This window comes from Silurus meridionalis, chromosome 3, assembly GCF_014805685.1.
Source record: "Silurus meridionalis isolate SWU-2019-XX chromosome 3, ASM1480568v1, whole genome shotgun sequence".
In the NCBI taxonomy this organism is placed as follows: Eukaryota; Metazoa; Chordata; class Actinopteri; order Siluriformes; family Siluridae; genus Silurus; species Silurus meridionalis.
In genome coordinates this window covers 28,723,003-28,739,559 of record NC_060886.1, presented here as the reverse complement: position 1 = coordinate 28,739,559, position 16,557 = coordinate 28,723,003, and the positions used below count along the sequence as shown (strand labels likewise).

General features: G+C 37.9%; 1 long non-coding RNA gene across 1 annotated transcript in view; it reads right to left on the bottom strand.

Moving 5' to 3' along the window:
• Window positions 1-16,293, bottom strand: part of LOC124383089 — a 52,558-nt gene extending 36,265 nt beyond the window's left edge. The window contains exon 1 of the long non-coding RNA XR_006925212.1: window positions 16,238-16,293. This is a non-coding gene — a long non-coding RNA (uncharacterized LOC124383089). The remainder of the gene's footprint in view (window positions 1-16,237) is intronic.
• Window positions 16,294-16,557: the final 264 nt, after the last annotated feature.

The following is a 16,557-nucleotide window of genomic DNA, read 5'->3' as shown; positions in this document are numbered from 1 at the left end:
ACGTTCATTCTCCCTGTATGAGATTCCTGTCTGTGATGCGGGTTTCTATATAATATTGATGGTGTCTAGAACCGTGGCGTCATAATGAAAGGAGATTCCGGTAGGACACCACTGAAGGCCAAGGTTGGACACCAATGCTTCCTAAATGCTCAATTCTGACTGGCTGGAAGATGCGAGTTCAACCTGTTGAGGTAGTTCTGATCAGGTTAATATCTTAATACCTTACAGACAATAAGAAACATTTTTAAATACAAAGTCAGACAGCTGTAACATTCTTAAATGACCTTATTGAGCGAAGAGGATGACATTGAATTGATCAACTGGACAGAATATATATTTTTCATTCATATGTTAATAATAATAGAATTTTTTTTCAAATATATATATATTAAAAGCAAAATGTGTTAACACCAACAGCCTTATTATTAGAAAAACGATGGAAAATGACCATGTTATATGTGAATAATATATAGCTAACTAATTTTTGCTCTTTATGCATACATTTTTAACTCCTTAATCAATTATTTTTCCATCTCTAAGCATTCAGTATTATATAGGGGACGTGAAGAATGCAAAAGTAAACCCAGTGCACCCAAGAACGCACTAAAAGCTGCAATAATTAAGGTTAAACCTCTTCATTGCCTCCTGCTCTTTGAAGTTTGAAGCCACAAAGCAGCCCTATAAATATGCCGACAGCTGAAGCTGATGTCTATAAGTGAATCCAGCGAGTGCTTCGAGAAAAAAAACACATATTAGAATCTCGAACGTAACGTTATTGCCTTCCTCTTGACATCACCCATCTTCTTCAGCTTCGAACATCTGCTTTTAATTGGGGGCTTATTACAGGAAGGCTTATCTTCGTCCATTTCTAATATCCTGCGTTAGCTGTAACAATATTTCACCAGAATACGCAACTATGGGGAGGACCTTTTGTTACGTAAGTGCGTTGCGTGAATCATTCGTGGTGTTTGGTTTCACGTTAGGATGTGAGGGAAAGCTCCATTTGTCCATCATTATGGATAAGTAAAAGTAGCAGAAAGGAATGCTAGTGATTTATCTGGGTGCCTATACACCTTTTAAACAAAAGAACATCCTTGGTGGATTTAAATCGTCTCAGTAGATCCCATTTCCCCCGACTCCTGGTTTATGTCTATAATTATTTTTTATGGATGCTCAGTTCGGTCTCTGAGCCCACAGCAACAGAAAACAGGACAAACTTGCCAGCTGCTTTGTGCAGAGTAAAAGTTTGTGTCGATAAATTGTTCTTATATGAGCTTTTCAGTCAGTCTGAAAGCACAGTCTAGGCCATTTTATGAGAGTTTCTATATACATGATATACAATACTGGGCAAAAAGGCTTTAGCACATGTATAGAAAGAGAACTGGAGATGTGCTGGAAAAAGTACTGACCTGAAATGTTTCTGCAGATACACAGTTCTCTTTTGCACACTGTATTGTAGAAGACATCATACAGTTGGTTTACTGTCGGTGGATTTTGGGTTTTGTGTATATGTCCTACACTGTCTTGTGTTGTTTGTTTGCTCATAAAGGATCCATAAAGGATGGGGAGTGGTTAAGGCGCCGGGTTACTGATCGGCAGGTCGGGGGTTCAAGCCCCGGTATCGCTAAGCTGCCACTCTTGGGCCCTTGAGCAAGGCCCTTAACCCTTGGTGCTCCAGGGGCGCCGTATCATGGCCGACCCTGCGCTCTGACCCCAGCTTCTAAGCAAGCTGGGATATGCGAAAAACAACATTTCACTGTGCTGTAATGTATATGTGACAAAGTCTATTCTTCTCTATTCTTCTTCTTATTTGGCGAGGACAACTTTCTTTAGTCATATGTCCTGTTATGAAGCTCTATGTTGTTTTATGAAGCACCAGGGTTCTGGAGAAACGTTGTTTTGTTTCAGTGTGTACTACGTCAGCTATTGCTTATGTGGATAAAATAAAAATAAAAGCTTTTTGACTTGATTTCCGTGAAATGTATACAATTATTATACAAATGTGTATATTTGTTTGAAAACATAGCTTGTGTTGTGTTGTAGCTCTATGTTGTTGTTTAGTGTAGCACCAAGGTTCCGGAGGAACGTTGTCTCGTTTTTACTGTGTACTGTGTACCACTGTGTATAGTGGAAATGACATTAAAAGTTTCTTGACTTGACTTGAAAACAGTAGGGTGAAGTTGTTATTTTTGTAATTTTGTAGTTTGTCACGCAATTCTGCCATTGTTGAATTTTTTCCTTCTCTGTTAGCCACTCCTACCTATTTAAATATGGTCCTGTTGAGACATGGCTCAGGCACGAGATGGAGAAACAGATTTAGGAATAAAACTTTAGTTCAACATTCAAGGTAACACGAGAAATCGCGTAACAGCCATTTTTACATTTTTATTATTAAAGAAGAACATCTCGCACGGACTCATAGGTTTTGTGACAATGCAACGAGACCTTGTTTCTGTACAATGATTTCTGGAGGTGCTATTTCTATTCTATTACAGGATCGTGACCGTTTTAAATGTAGTGTCGCTTGAGGGCCTGAAAAACACAGGCATTGATATTGATTTTCACCATTTCTCCAGATTCTTTGGAGCTTTTGATGATATTATCTACTCCAGATGATGAGATATTCAACTGTTTTGCAGTTATGTTGAGCAGTGGCAAGAACAAATTCTTTCACAATTGGTACCTGGGCCTTCAGCGAAGACTTTCCCGACTTAATCCACCTTTTAATACCACCACTATCACGTCGCAATTATAGAAACCATCAATACTATAAAATAAACGCAATATAACAACACGTGGCATTACAGAGAGAGAGAGGCATTTCACATATGGAGAGTAAATACCATTTTACTAAAACAAGCTCCAAACCTCTACACTACAACCGCAACTGTGCACCTACAACATCTGGAGCAGTTCAGAATCAATATTTGTCTAATTACATGACAAAAACATAAAAATATAAATAAAATCCAACCTACTCACCAGAGATGCAGACTCATAATTTGCACCGCTTATTAGGAACGTTCATCTTCAACATGATCTTTACAGTGGCCGAGAAGTGCAAAACAAATGAACAAATGCAAAAACAATTGAACAAATCAGACAACCAAATGAACCAATCTGAAAAGACAAACTAATCAGAAAACAAATACGAACAAATCTGAAAACATAAACCTGAAAAACAAATGAACAAATTCGAAACACTAACAAAAATCTGAACGAATGAACAAATCTGAAAACAAATTGACATCCAAAAACACTAACAAATCAGAAAACAAATCAACAAAACAAATCCCAAAAACAAATCAACAAATCAGAAAACACAATGGCAATTCAAACAAACCAGAAAATGTTCATTGGATATCTGTTTTCTGATTTATTAATGTGTTTCTGAATTTGTTCTTTTGTTTTCTGATATCTTAATGTTTTTGGATTTGTTAATTCGTTGTTTTTGGATTTGCCAATTTGTTTTCCGTTTTGTTATTTTGTTTTCGGATTTGTTTATTCGTATTTCGGATTTGTTACTTTGTTTTTGGATTAATTTTGTTTTTCCGATTGGATCATTTGTTTTACGCTTCTCAGCCACCGTAGACTTTCTATCAAGAAGCTAAATATTTGCACAATCACAAGCCATCAAAGATTTGACTCTATATTTAACCTCTATAATTTACCATACACCGGGAGGAGAAAAAGTTAAGATCGAAATGGTTCATGGTTCCCACTTGGAATGATTAGTTTGTTCTTGCTTCACTTTGTAACATGTAATTTTCTACAATAAACAGTTAGAGACACCTGGATAAGTCATGAAAACCTTTTCATTCGTTTCAGTGGATACACTGCTCATTATAATGGATCTGTAGGAAAAGTGCAAAATTAAAATGGTCTTCGTGCTCCTGCGTAACCCTGCTGGTTAGCCGGAAGAAATCGACTTTGTTCATCTGTTCGCACCGATCGAATATGAAGCCCAAGAGCGCCCCAAGCCCCCCACCCTTCTGACACTGTTGATTGCCTCGGTTGAAAACCTAATTATGCGCGAAGTTCCACCCCAACTAAACGCATTTCATACAACCCCCCAATGCAATTTGGATATGGCTGATTCATTGACTTTGAAGCCAAGGGTCACAAATGGATCGAGACCGGCCTGACCGAATCGGTTATTTTTTCGGCACGACGCACAGGTCGTGACAGATTGCCGGTCATGCCGTGGGGCAGTTGCAGGGCTCCAGATGTGCATTATGGGACTGTGGGTTCAAAGTTAAACGCTAACACATGTTCACGGGCGCCCTCCTGGACAGCCACGGCAGGAGGATGAATACGTTTGTCCTCCTATATCCTTACATCCAGCTATCCTGGGGGAGCACATGGAACCCTGGACCGTTGTGTGCTTCACATGTCAGCACGCTCCCCCAACATGTAAATCACTGCTGTTTTTACATTTCCCTAATAGATGAAATTGGTCTCAAAGCCGGATTTAATAATGGGGGGTCTGGAGAAAGAGAGCCTGAGAACTGTGGGAAGCTGATGTAAAGAAGAAGAAAAGGCATTCTCTTGGTTGGACACACAGAGGACAAATAAGGAGAGAGGAGGGTTGGAGAGAGGTGCAGGGAAAAGGGGAGGAAAGAAGGGAAATGGGAACAAGAAGGAAAGGATTGGGTGAAGGATAGCATTTACCTTTTCTCCCGGAGAGATAATAGGCTCTCTGGGGCGCTATAAAAGTTTCATTCTGTCCCACCTCCTGGCAGCCAAGAATAATGACGGTGGCATTTCAGGTCAGCAAGGTCACAAGACTGAAGATTTGGCGCACACCAGAGCAGCCGGCTGAGACGAATTTTGACGATGTTTTTACAAAGCGGCCGAGTAAATACGTCTCTCTCGGACGAACATTGTGCTTTGAGCACATTTTGAAGGATACATTTTCCACTGCCCGTGTCACATTCATCATACACAGTAGGAGTCCACGAACCCAAAGCAATAAATTGCGCTTAATGGATTTGTTTGGACCTACAGCCATGTCTGATTTCCTTCGAAGATCCACCACAGAAAATCACACATTTCATTTTAATTATGCCACATGAATATCAAAGTTCCTCATGTACAGTACAATGAAAAAAAAAACAACTCTCACACTGAGCGTTTTGTCCTGCTGTGGGTAAAAAGAATATCAACATTAAATACATTCCTCAGGTAAGATGTGGCACTTTTCTTCAGAATGATATAAATCCTATATGGCTTTGGTACTGTAATGATCCTCTCAACTCCGAGACATTTTTATACTGTATAAAATCCTATTCAAGAGCAGTTCCTTCAGGAAACACAGCGACATGTTTGAAAGCAGCATGTCACCCGAGCATCAAAAAAGGAAACGAGGACATGGGAGCATTTGTTTGTTGGTTGGGCGAGTGGTCATGCTGAGAAAAGACAGATTTGAGAAGAGAAGATGCTGTCGCCTTCATTCCGCATTCTCTTTGAGCTCCATCACAGTGACTGGCCTCGGTTACTCACATCACCTCATGCTTGGGAGAGCTTGAGAGAGAGAAAGGTGGCAAGAGATCGAGAGATTGTGAAATAGATAAATACCTAAATAAATAAATAAATGAATAAACGAAACTTTTCTTATACTGAAAGATAGAATAGCGTTTATTTGTCTCATATACATTAATGCACAGTGAAATTCTTTCTTCGCCTATCCCAGCTTTATCTGAAGCTAGGGTCAGAGCACAGGGTCTGCCATGATACAACACCCCCCTGGAGCACAGAGGTTAAGGGCCTTGATCAAGGGCCCAAGAGCGGCAGCTTGGCAGTAAATTCCCAACCTTATGCTCAGTAACCCAGAGCTTCAACCACTGGACCACCAATGCCCTTGATGTAGATTATGGAAAATTGTGATGGAAGATAAAATGCACAGATGATAGTGTTATTTTTGTGTGATTTTCAAATTTTACAGTATGCCACAAAAGTGAGTACACCCTTTACATTTCAGCAACCATTTCAGAAGATCTTCTCAAGGGAAACTTGAAAAGAACTCAAGATACAGCCATTATTGTCAAAATAGCTGACAACAAAAGTGAGTACACCCTAAGTGATAACAGCTGTACGTCGTGTAACAATGCATAGCCAGTGCAAACTCGCGAGTAACCAATAATCGTGAGGTTTTGACTCTCCTTTCTAAGAACTGTACTGTAAATTCAACAAAGATTGTGAATTACTTTAAATGAATAATACAATAATAAAATCGTTTTTCAAGCATTTTATGTAAATGTATTTGATTTGAAATGTTACTCCGAACTTTCGAGCCACTCGCGGCTTATCAAAAACTCAGATTTTTCACAAGTTACTCTTAGTCCGGTTCCAAATTAAAAGTTGCCAACTATCGAGGTTGCGAGTATTATGGTTCAACTGTATGTATATATATATATATATATATATATATATATATATATATATATATATATATATATATATATATATATATATATATGAAGTGGTGCCAATGAGCTGCAGTCCAGACCAAATTGCATGGTGTTGAAGTATAGAATGGTAGCCATTGGTTGGTTCAGAAATCCTTTCACCATTTAACCATTGTATGTAATGAGTTCATAAAGGTCACGTATGAAAATTAAAAAAAAAGAACATGCAACCGTCAATCTTTTAAAATGCACTGTAATTCTGTCCATCTGCTTTGAGACAATGTAAATTTTATTTACTGTATAAGCAAGTTTGGTGCAAATGATTTAAAAGGGTCAAATCAATTTGTTAACAATTACTGAGGGTAATACATACATACACGCATATAATAGTTGTTTTATTTACTGTTTGCTTTGAGATGTGACACCGAATTGAGAATTTCTGATTCAGATTCTAAGAAGGAGCACATCCTTTAAAAGAGATAAGTTGAAATGTTATACATGGGGAAATTTACATTCTGTACACAATGATGTCAGAATCCCTGCAGAAATAACAACCATCGATTGCACAATAGCTTTGGTCTCTGAAGAAGTTTGTAGAAGAAATAAAATGGCCAGGTAAACATGGCAGTTCCACAAAACATTTCCAGGGAAAATAGGTTGAAGTAATGAGCTCAGCACCAGGGTGTCTGGGAAACTCTTTATTGGAACACACATCTGTTTTGTGTTATGGAGAAAGAGCTGATGGATGTATATGAGCTTCAACAGCACTGAAAACTCATTTCATCAAGCACCAGACCTACATGGTATGGACAATTTTATGATGATTTGGCACATTTCAGTTAGAATCATGTTTTCATATTTGAGAAAAGGGCTTCATTGTATAAATCATTTGGTAAAGTTTTGTGTAAATGTAGGAGAAAGTGTACAAAAGCAGATGGAAGCCACTTCTGACTGAGGCCATGTTAGAAAACCAAATAGCATTCAGAATAAGAATTTGTAGTCTCATGAAACTCAAATTCATCCATTTGATCAAAACGCCAAAGCATAACAATTGGCAAACAATTCACAGCCCAACACCCAGGAACATCATTTCTATGTTCATGCAATGTGGTAATAACCTTATGCTTTTACCCAGGTAGGAATTTTCTTTTTGCATCATAAAAAACAAGATGTTGTTAAGAATTTATGGAAATTTCAGAAAATGTCTGGATAAATATTACTACAGGCCAAACCAATCTAAACTTTCTAAATGTCAGTCAGCAGCATTCATAACACTAATTATTTGCATTCTCCAATGCCGACTAAACCCCCATAAAATTTCACAATGACTTAAAAAATGATGACAAAAAGGCAAAAGCACCTCCTGAGCATGCTCTCACACCTTACAGCTTTCAAAGCTCATATCTAAAGCAGCAGAAGAACAACATATGAAGCTTTGAGATGAAGATGTTAGGATATAGCAAAGCTTGAAAATGTTCTTAGGGGCCCTGTAACAGCTATCATAAGCAGTGGGAAGAAATTGCAGTGTCCAGGCCCTTTTGTCAGACTTTCTAGAACAGGCTAGCTAGAACACTGAAGGAGTTCATGGACAAAAATAAATGATATTCATGGACAAAAATATATTAAAATATGTTAGTGATTCTAATCCTTGCTGGCCCTGATGGCCTCCCATATATGGGCTTCCATATTATGTATATTATATATATATATTTATTTTTTATTTTTTATTCTCAAGTCCATGAATACTACAGTTGTAATGTTAGCGCTCCTGTGATTAGCGGTCCTATCAGAATCTCTTCCTTCCAGTTTGGCTTTAAATGAAAACCAACCATTATTAAGAATATTGGTTTGGGATGACATTTGGAAAGAAGCCAAACACTCTTCCTACGCTTGCTAACTGGTCCAGGGTTCTACACGACACTTCAGCGAACCTTTCACACAGCGCTAATTATGCTTGCTATGGAAGCTACGGGTTTGCTAGTTGCGGCGTGAAGTGAAACAAAAGCGGGGTGATTTGTTCTGCGCTTCAAGTCGAGCCTAAAACAGCGAATGGCGCTCTATAAGGCTCCTAATTCGCAGGCTACGAGCAACGTAATTAGGATGATTACTGCTTTTGTGGGATCATCTGTTGCTGTGATACCATCTAATTAACCTATTTCCAGCTAGCCGTGTGCATTTATAGCCTTAATGAGCACTTTCAACGTCAACTGAGGAAAAAATCATTGACGAAGCCTGATCCCCAGTGGCTTGATTTAACAGATAGAAAGGGTTATGTTTCACGCTCATGGTCTGCAGAAAAAAGACAGAAGGGGACAGCTAATGACAAAATCCGGTCATTTCTGCCTCCTTTCTGACTCGTTATGCGGTCTCCAATGCGCAAAAGGACCATAGCTCAGACACTTGAACAGAGATAGAAGGTAAAAAGTGATATGCCAGCACTATAAAAAGTGAGAAACAAGCCAAATACCTAAATGCAATCGGACACGGGACACCACTGAAAACCGTGTAGTCTGTGTTTACCAGTATAGCAGAGACAAGAGACAACAAGAGACATTGTGGATATTTTAAGGTTTCTATAGGGCACAAGTTTTCATAAAGTAAATGATTTGTTTTCTCAATGCCTTTAAGAGTTTTCTATTTGTAGCCTTGATTACCATTTATGCAAATATTATGATTAATTTGCCTATTTAACAATTTTTACCGGACTTCAGACTACAGCATCTGCTAGCTACTCGCATTTTTTTCCCCCTTCCTGTGTATATAGTAGAGTTGTTTCAGATGGATTGCCCCCAATCTTACATCATATGATCTCAAGAAGTAAAGATCAGACATGTAGAAATGTTGGAAATTTGTCTTTTAAGCTTGTAATCAAATCTAAATGAAGGCATTGGCATGCTGTGAAGCAACAATCCATATAAGTATGTGTGATCCAGTGATGAGTCGTTCATGAACGATTCGTTTATTGGGAACGAGTCTTTAATGTGACTCAGAAGAACGAGCGGTCTCGAAGAGCGAGTCGTTCATTTTCTAAAGGATGCGCATGAGGATATGAACAGAAACACAACCGAATCTTTTTTTTTTTGGTTAAGTGACTCCTATATACCATATACAATATATATACTTATTATTATATATAAAGTATTGAAACCATTATCCATGTTTGTGTATGTAGACGTGTATATTAGAAATGTAACAATTTCTTTTATTTTTGATTAATGGAACGAAATAAACTAAATGACTCAAAAAAATGATTCATTCAATTCGATTCACGAGATTCAAAGAACCAATTCACTAAAATGATTCGATCTTTTCATCATCAGTGTGATCATGTGACCCAATTTAACCATTAAAAATGCAAAATGACCACTAAATAACAACCACTACCACAAGAACGCAAGATACACAGTGATCAATGTTGCTTCCATTCAGTTACATTGTTACACTATGTGTTCCAAAAATATTGGCACACCCAACATCTTTCTTCCTCAAACTGTCGGAGACACACTGTGTCTTTGAATGCGGTAGCAGTACATTTTCTTTTCACTTCAACCAGGAGACCTAAACCTGTTCTAGCATGACAAGATTTCCGGCTACAGATCTCCGACTTGGGATGAATTGGAATGCTGACTGCACCCCAAGTGGCTAAATAAATAAATCAATAAATATCTCCACAAGCACAGTCCAAAATTTTGTGGAAAATCTTCCCAGAAGAGTCGGGACTAATATAACTTGGAGACTAAATGAAAAATGGAATGTTCAAAAAGTGTGTAATATCTGGCAAAGAAAAATGAATATAAAAAGGTTAAAGTACGGTTTTAATTTTGGGTTTAGACAAAGATTTTTGGATGAAAGGTCAATGGAAGGTCATCACACTCCATACATCTGTTTCTCTTTTTTTTTTTTTTGTAATATACAGCATTCCTCCTCGAATGAAAAAGCTCAGCAGAGACAGCTCAATGAGTTTCAAATTCCTGTTAAATTGCAAAAGCAGCAATAAAAATGTCAAGTGTGAGCAAAGTGGCCAAGAACGTGTGTTACTCAGGCACAGGGATGCCATGCATATCTTGCTCTAATACCCCTCATCCAACTGATGAATGGCTCTCTAATTAAAGAGTTGAATCGAGTGGAGTGCAGAAAATTGCGCAGAATGTTATACAGGTTGACATTGTACTTGTATATGTATTGTACAGGGTTTTTTTCGTTCTTCCTTTTTAATAAAGTCGGATCTTTTTTCTCATCCTACTTCCTCACTGTATTGCACGAGGCTGTATTGCAGCAAACACGCTACTCGCTTGTAACGCTCGCAAGCATTATATACAATAACATTATTGGGTTTTTTTAGCTATGCTTTATGTTTTTCCCTTCCACCTCCCACTCACAGCTTTTATTTAGAGAAAATTGTGAGCTGTTTCACTCATAAATGTGTCAAGTGAAAGAAATGTGGGTTATGATATGAGTAACGATCATCCATTTTAATGAACAATGGTAATAATAATAGTAGTAGAAGTATTCTTATTAGTAGCAATAGTAGTTTCAGTAGAAGGAGTATCAGATGTAGAAATAAGGGTTCTAGTAGTAGTACTAGTTGAAATAGAAGTTTAAGTAGTAGAAGTATCAGTAGTTGTGGTAATAGTAGTAGCAGTAATAGAAGTTTCACTAGTAGAAGTATCAGTAGTAATATATAGTAGTAGTAGTAGTAGCAGTAATATAAGTACAGTACCAGCACCAGTAGTAGTAGCAGCGGTAATTGAAGTATCAGTAGTAGTTGTAGCAGTAATAGATGTTTCAGTAGTAGCAGTAGTAGGGTTTCTAGTAGAAGTTAGTAGTAGAAGTAGTAGCAGTAATAGGGGTTCTAGTAGAAGTATTAGTAGCAGCAGTAATATAAGTATCAGTAGTAGTTGTAGCGGTTATAGGTGTTTCAGTAGTAGCGGTAATAGGGGTTCCAATAGAAGTTAGTAGTAGAAGTAAAATTAGTAGTAGTAGTTGTAGCAGTAATAAGTGTTTCAGTAGTAGAAGTAGTTGTAATAGGGGGTCCTAGTAGTAGTTAGTAGTAGTAGTAATAGCATTAATAGACGTTTTAGTAGTTGAAGTATCGGTAACAGTAATAGCGTTTGTTGTAGTAGTAGCTACTGTAAATACTGTAGCATAGTAGTAGAATTAGTAGAGGTAATAGAAGTAGCACTAATAATGGAAGTGATAGTAGATGTGTAAGTAGTAGAAATAGCAGCAGTAGTAGTATGGGAGTTTTGGTAGGATAAGTATTAAATGTTTTTATAGTATTATTTTTTAGGGTTTGTATATTATTAACAGTAATAGTATTAGGAGTTTCAGTAGTACAACTAGTAGTAGTAGAATTAATAGGAGCTCCAGTAGTTGAAGTAGCATAGTCGTAGTTGAATTAGTTGTAGTAGGAGTAAAGTTAGAGATAATAGTATTAGTAGTCGCTTTGTAATAGCTTTCCCACTATCACTGGCTTTCCCACTATCTCACACTGAACGACCTCCATGAGCCAAACAAGTCTGACCTCCAGTCTGACTTTATCATATTCTGTTATATCATGTAGCAGGGAGAACCTCCACGCTAGCATATGGTGTCCCACAAGGCTCAGTACATGGTCCTATTCTGTTCTCCCTCAACATACACATACAATTCCTCAATCTCTTTGTGAGGTCATTTTCATACCACTGCTATGCAGATGACATTAAACTTTCGTCCCCCAACCATTCTTTTGATATGCTGAGATCTACTTGGAACATGATTGGACATCTCACATATAATGGCAGTTGTGCAGGTGAAATTAATCACAGGAAAACACAGGAAAACCTAGGAAATTAATCCACACCTCAAGGTCTTGTGATCTTCCTTTGTGTGCAACTGTGTGGTAACCATGGACAATCACCTGACCTTTTATTGCACATTGCTAATCAGGCAGGCTCATGTCAATAAAAAGGAATTGCAATCGTCCTTCAATCTCTAAAGGTTTAACTCTTCTCCCAGGCAGAAAAAGGAACTTCCGCTAGACGTCTAAAACACCTGAGTCATAAGCATTCTTTAAATGATGTCTAAATGATTGTTTGTAAATTAGCATTTTAAACGTGTGTGCTTTTCTAACTATATTCCCTCCCCTAAAGGGATTTTAGACTGACGGTATTCTTAGCCCATGACCTAGTGAACCAGTATCAGGAGATATTTATTGATAGAGACACTTCTGTAAGCCGCTCTGGATAAGGGCCCTGGCAAGATGCCATAAATGTACAAGCAAATACGAGTTGCAAGAGAAAATCCACCTCCAAATGGCACAACAGTAGTGACCTAGTCAATGTCCTGAATTGTACCCCAATGAGATGCTGTGGCAAGAATTGAAATAAGCAGTTCGAAATTGAAACATGTCCAACGTGGCTGAATTAATGCAGTACTGCTAATAAGAGTTGGCCAGGATTCCATAGCGGAGATGTAAAAGAGTTTCTTGTAGTTCTCAGAAGTGTTTGAGTTTTGCTAAAGGTGGCATGTCGAGCCATATATTTTGAGAGGAAGTTATTTTTGTACATGGTTGATATAGGTTTTGTGTAACTTTTGTCTTTTAATAACTAAGACGTTATAAAAAAGTTTTGTCTTTCTCTATGTATATGTTTTAATATGAGGATTTTAATCAATTTAGTGTGAAAAATATGCACAAAAAAACACAGCAAAACCAATTTAACAGTCCAAAACAATCTGGTTATATAACACTAATAACTTCTTACATTAACATATCAGCTTTCCATCCTGTAAACCAAGTCTGTTGAGTGAATAATTTATTGTTATCCATTGTAATCCGTTGAATATAAAATAAAAGTTCACCAGATTGCAATAAGCACACAAGCAAGATGGTTCTACAGACATGGTCAGGTTGCACAATTGCTGCTTTTGTTTCTCCTTGTGAACTATGCAGAACCATAAATAAAGGGAACTGGGTAATTACAGGCTGAGTGAGACCGTGCTTTCAGCATGACTATAGAAAAGAAGTAGGGATGGATGGGCTTCCACATTGTTTCCTTAACAAAGGCAAGACCGAGAAGCTAATAAATTAGAGGGATTGTAACGCAAAGTCCACAAGTCTGCATCCGCTATCCGGGACTGATTTTTCACCCCCAAATGATCAACAATTAATGCAATGTGTCTCAAATAATATTTCTTAAAGCTTTTATTCTTTGTTAATAGTTAATTAAAAGCAGTGGCAGTACTAGAAAGGGGCAATAGAGCTGCCATAGGTTTTAACAAAGCATCGAATTTTAGACTTTTGAGTGCACACATGGCTTTGTAACTGTCACATGTACATTACAGCCCCTCTGATAAAGGCCCCTTCGAACTTTGGATGTCATGCATCATGGCTGACCCAGCTTCTTAACATTGCTGGGTCAGCCATGATGCATGACATCCAAAGTTCAGAGGGGCCTTTATCAAGGGCCCAATATAGGCAGCTTGGCAATATTGCAGCTTAAATCCCAGACCTTTCAATCACTAAACCAGAGCCTTAAGCTTTGAGCTACCACTTATTCTGAGCTAGCATATTCATAGCACATGACCTAGTGTACCCACCTACACAAATTGCAGAGTTTGATGAATGTATTGTCCAGATATTTATCCTAGAGAACCTATGAACTGGAATTTCTTGTCATAACTGGTCTAACACAGACAACTATTGTGACCAATATGATAACATGTATGCAATGAATGCAATGCAGTTAATAAACAATTGCAAAACATGCAAAAGGACCCAACAGTAGCAGCTTGGTTGTTCCTGGACTTGAACCCAAGACCTTCCAATCAGTTACCTAAATCTACAACCAATCCCAATTCAAGTAGATTCAGGAAAAGGGTGGCCACTGTAGTCACCTCAACTCCTTGAAAATACATAGAATAGTCGAGTACAACAGTAAGTCAGTGGTCACAATCGACTGTGGACTTGAAGGGAAATATTTGTGCAAGAATTGTATAAAAATACACACTGCATTTGTTTGTCATTTAGAATCGGACCGCATGTTTATTGCGAAGAGACAGATTTGATGCTTTATGCATATCAGATCTTGGAGAGAAGATTTTAACTGGATCGGCATGCAAATTTGGTGACACTCAAGTCAAGTCAAGTCAAGTAGGCTTTTATTGTCATTTCAACCCCATACAGTGAGGTACACACTGAAACGAAACAAAGTTCCTCCAAGACCAAGGTGCTTCTCAAAGAAAGTGGTCAAAAGAGTCGGGGTACATGACTAGTACTGCCTCTAAACTGTTTTCAATTCTTGCAGGGAGCGAAGTTTTAGTAATTTGATTGGAAACAAGCCTCCCAAGAGCTTTCAATGGATAGCAAAGCAGCAGGCTTATTACCTATTTGATGGAAGTCTTGGGGTTCTGGGGACCTTACTTGAGTGACATCCTGATTTCAGTCAAAAGCCTGGAGGACCACAAGGCATGGTGATGTCTTGTATCAGATTGCTCTTTGAAAGGGGGTCTTTGGCTGCAAATGGACAAGTTGAATAAGGATGGTATTACACTAATTCATAGATAGGGTGAGGTTAAATGAGGCTTGATGAGCTGTCTATTGATAAAAAATATTTGTTATGAGGAAGTCATTGCGGTTGTTCTGAAGGTGGTGAATCAGGAAGTTCTCATTGTGCTGCAAGAAAGAAGATGCCTTTTAATTAATTCCATGTGGTAGCCCGGCATGGATAGACTGGACATTGATGAAGTGTGTGGTGGTTGGAAGTCTCTGATCATCAGCATCAACACGCAGAGGCTCGTTTTTGCAGCCCAGTGTTTCAGATAATTGGCATTTCCCTTCAACTCTGCAGAATTTCAGGACTGGTTAAGTGTATTTGTAGCTGACATGGGACCACACATTTGCCAGGACACACAAGGAAGGAACACACCCCTGATATGTTGACCAGCTATAGGGGATGAGTGATTCTTTGTTTTATTCTTGTTTCTCAAGAACATAATGATCATTAGGACCTGACTTTATGCCTGAAACTGGACTGGGGGAAGGGCTGTAGTGTATAGAAATAAGTGCATTCCCCTTTAAGAAAGCTGATGGACGTTGATCTAGTTCCTGTTTTTTTTGTTGTTGTTGTTGTTGGTTTGACTCGATTTTACTTGTTCAGCTGAATTATAATGTAAACTCCTTCATTAAACACCGGTTTCCTCCAACCTACTCCAGAATTGTATTCTTCTATTCAATATGACCTCCCTGTTTTCTCCCTACTCCCCTAAAATTCCTACAACAATTAAACATAAAATAAAAACCACCATGGTCTATAACAATAACTACAATACCCTTCCGTTATAGATTGAATGCATTGGCTATACTTTTTTATTTGTTCATCTTCACAAATCACTATTGTCTGCTTCAGGATGGTGATGTCTGCAGATCCTATCCCAGTCAATTTACACATTTATTTATCCCCAGAGGCATTGAAATATATAGCCAATCACATACGAAATCGTACGTAGTTTTAGCTTTAGCTAAACTTGAAAACATTCGGGAAACCCATTTAGGCATGAAGAGAATATCTGGGACACAAGTATCCTGGGCTCAGGATTGACCCAGGAACCCTGATTACTCTGAACATGTGCTTTTCAGATGTTAATTATAAAATAATAATAATAAAAGGTATTACTACATAAATGTAAGAGTATTAACCACTATTAAAGTTTAAAATTCCAAAATAAGAAAGTGTATAACACAACATATATATATATATATATATATATATATATATATATATATATATATATATATATATATATATATTTAAGTGAAACTTGGAAGAAATTGGGAGAAAGTGTCAACTTACAGTTCAAAGCCTGTTGGAAATCAGCTGAGCTGAGTGTTGCGAGTACAGTAGACGCGCCAGTCATTTGCATTAGCCTGAGGAAGAACAAGGAGGAAAAGCAGCATGTCAACAGTTTTGCTGTCAAAATGTATTGAATAAATCCTCCTCTTGGTTGTGATGCAAGAAATCTTCAACAACTTGCTCGGTAGGCAATAAGGCAATAAGGCAGACTGATAAAAATTCACTGCCTATGCCAGCCCTCTAGAATCTCTTTATAAATGATGAATTCGGGGAACGAAAGTAGCTGCTGCATGATGACAGAAATCACTCTGTAGAGTTTA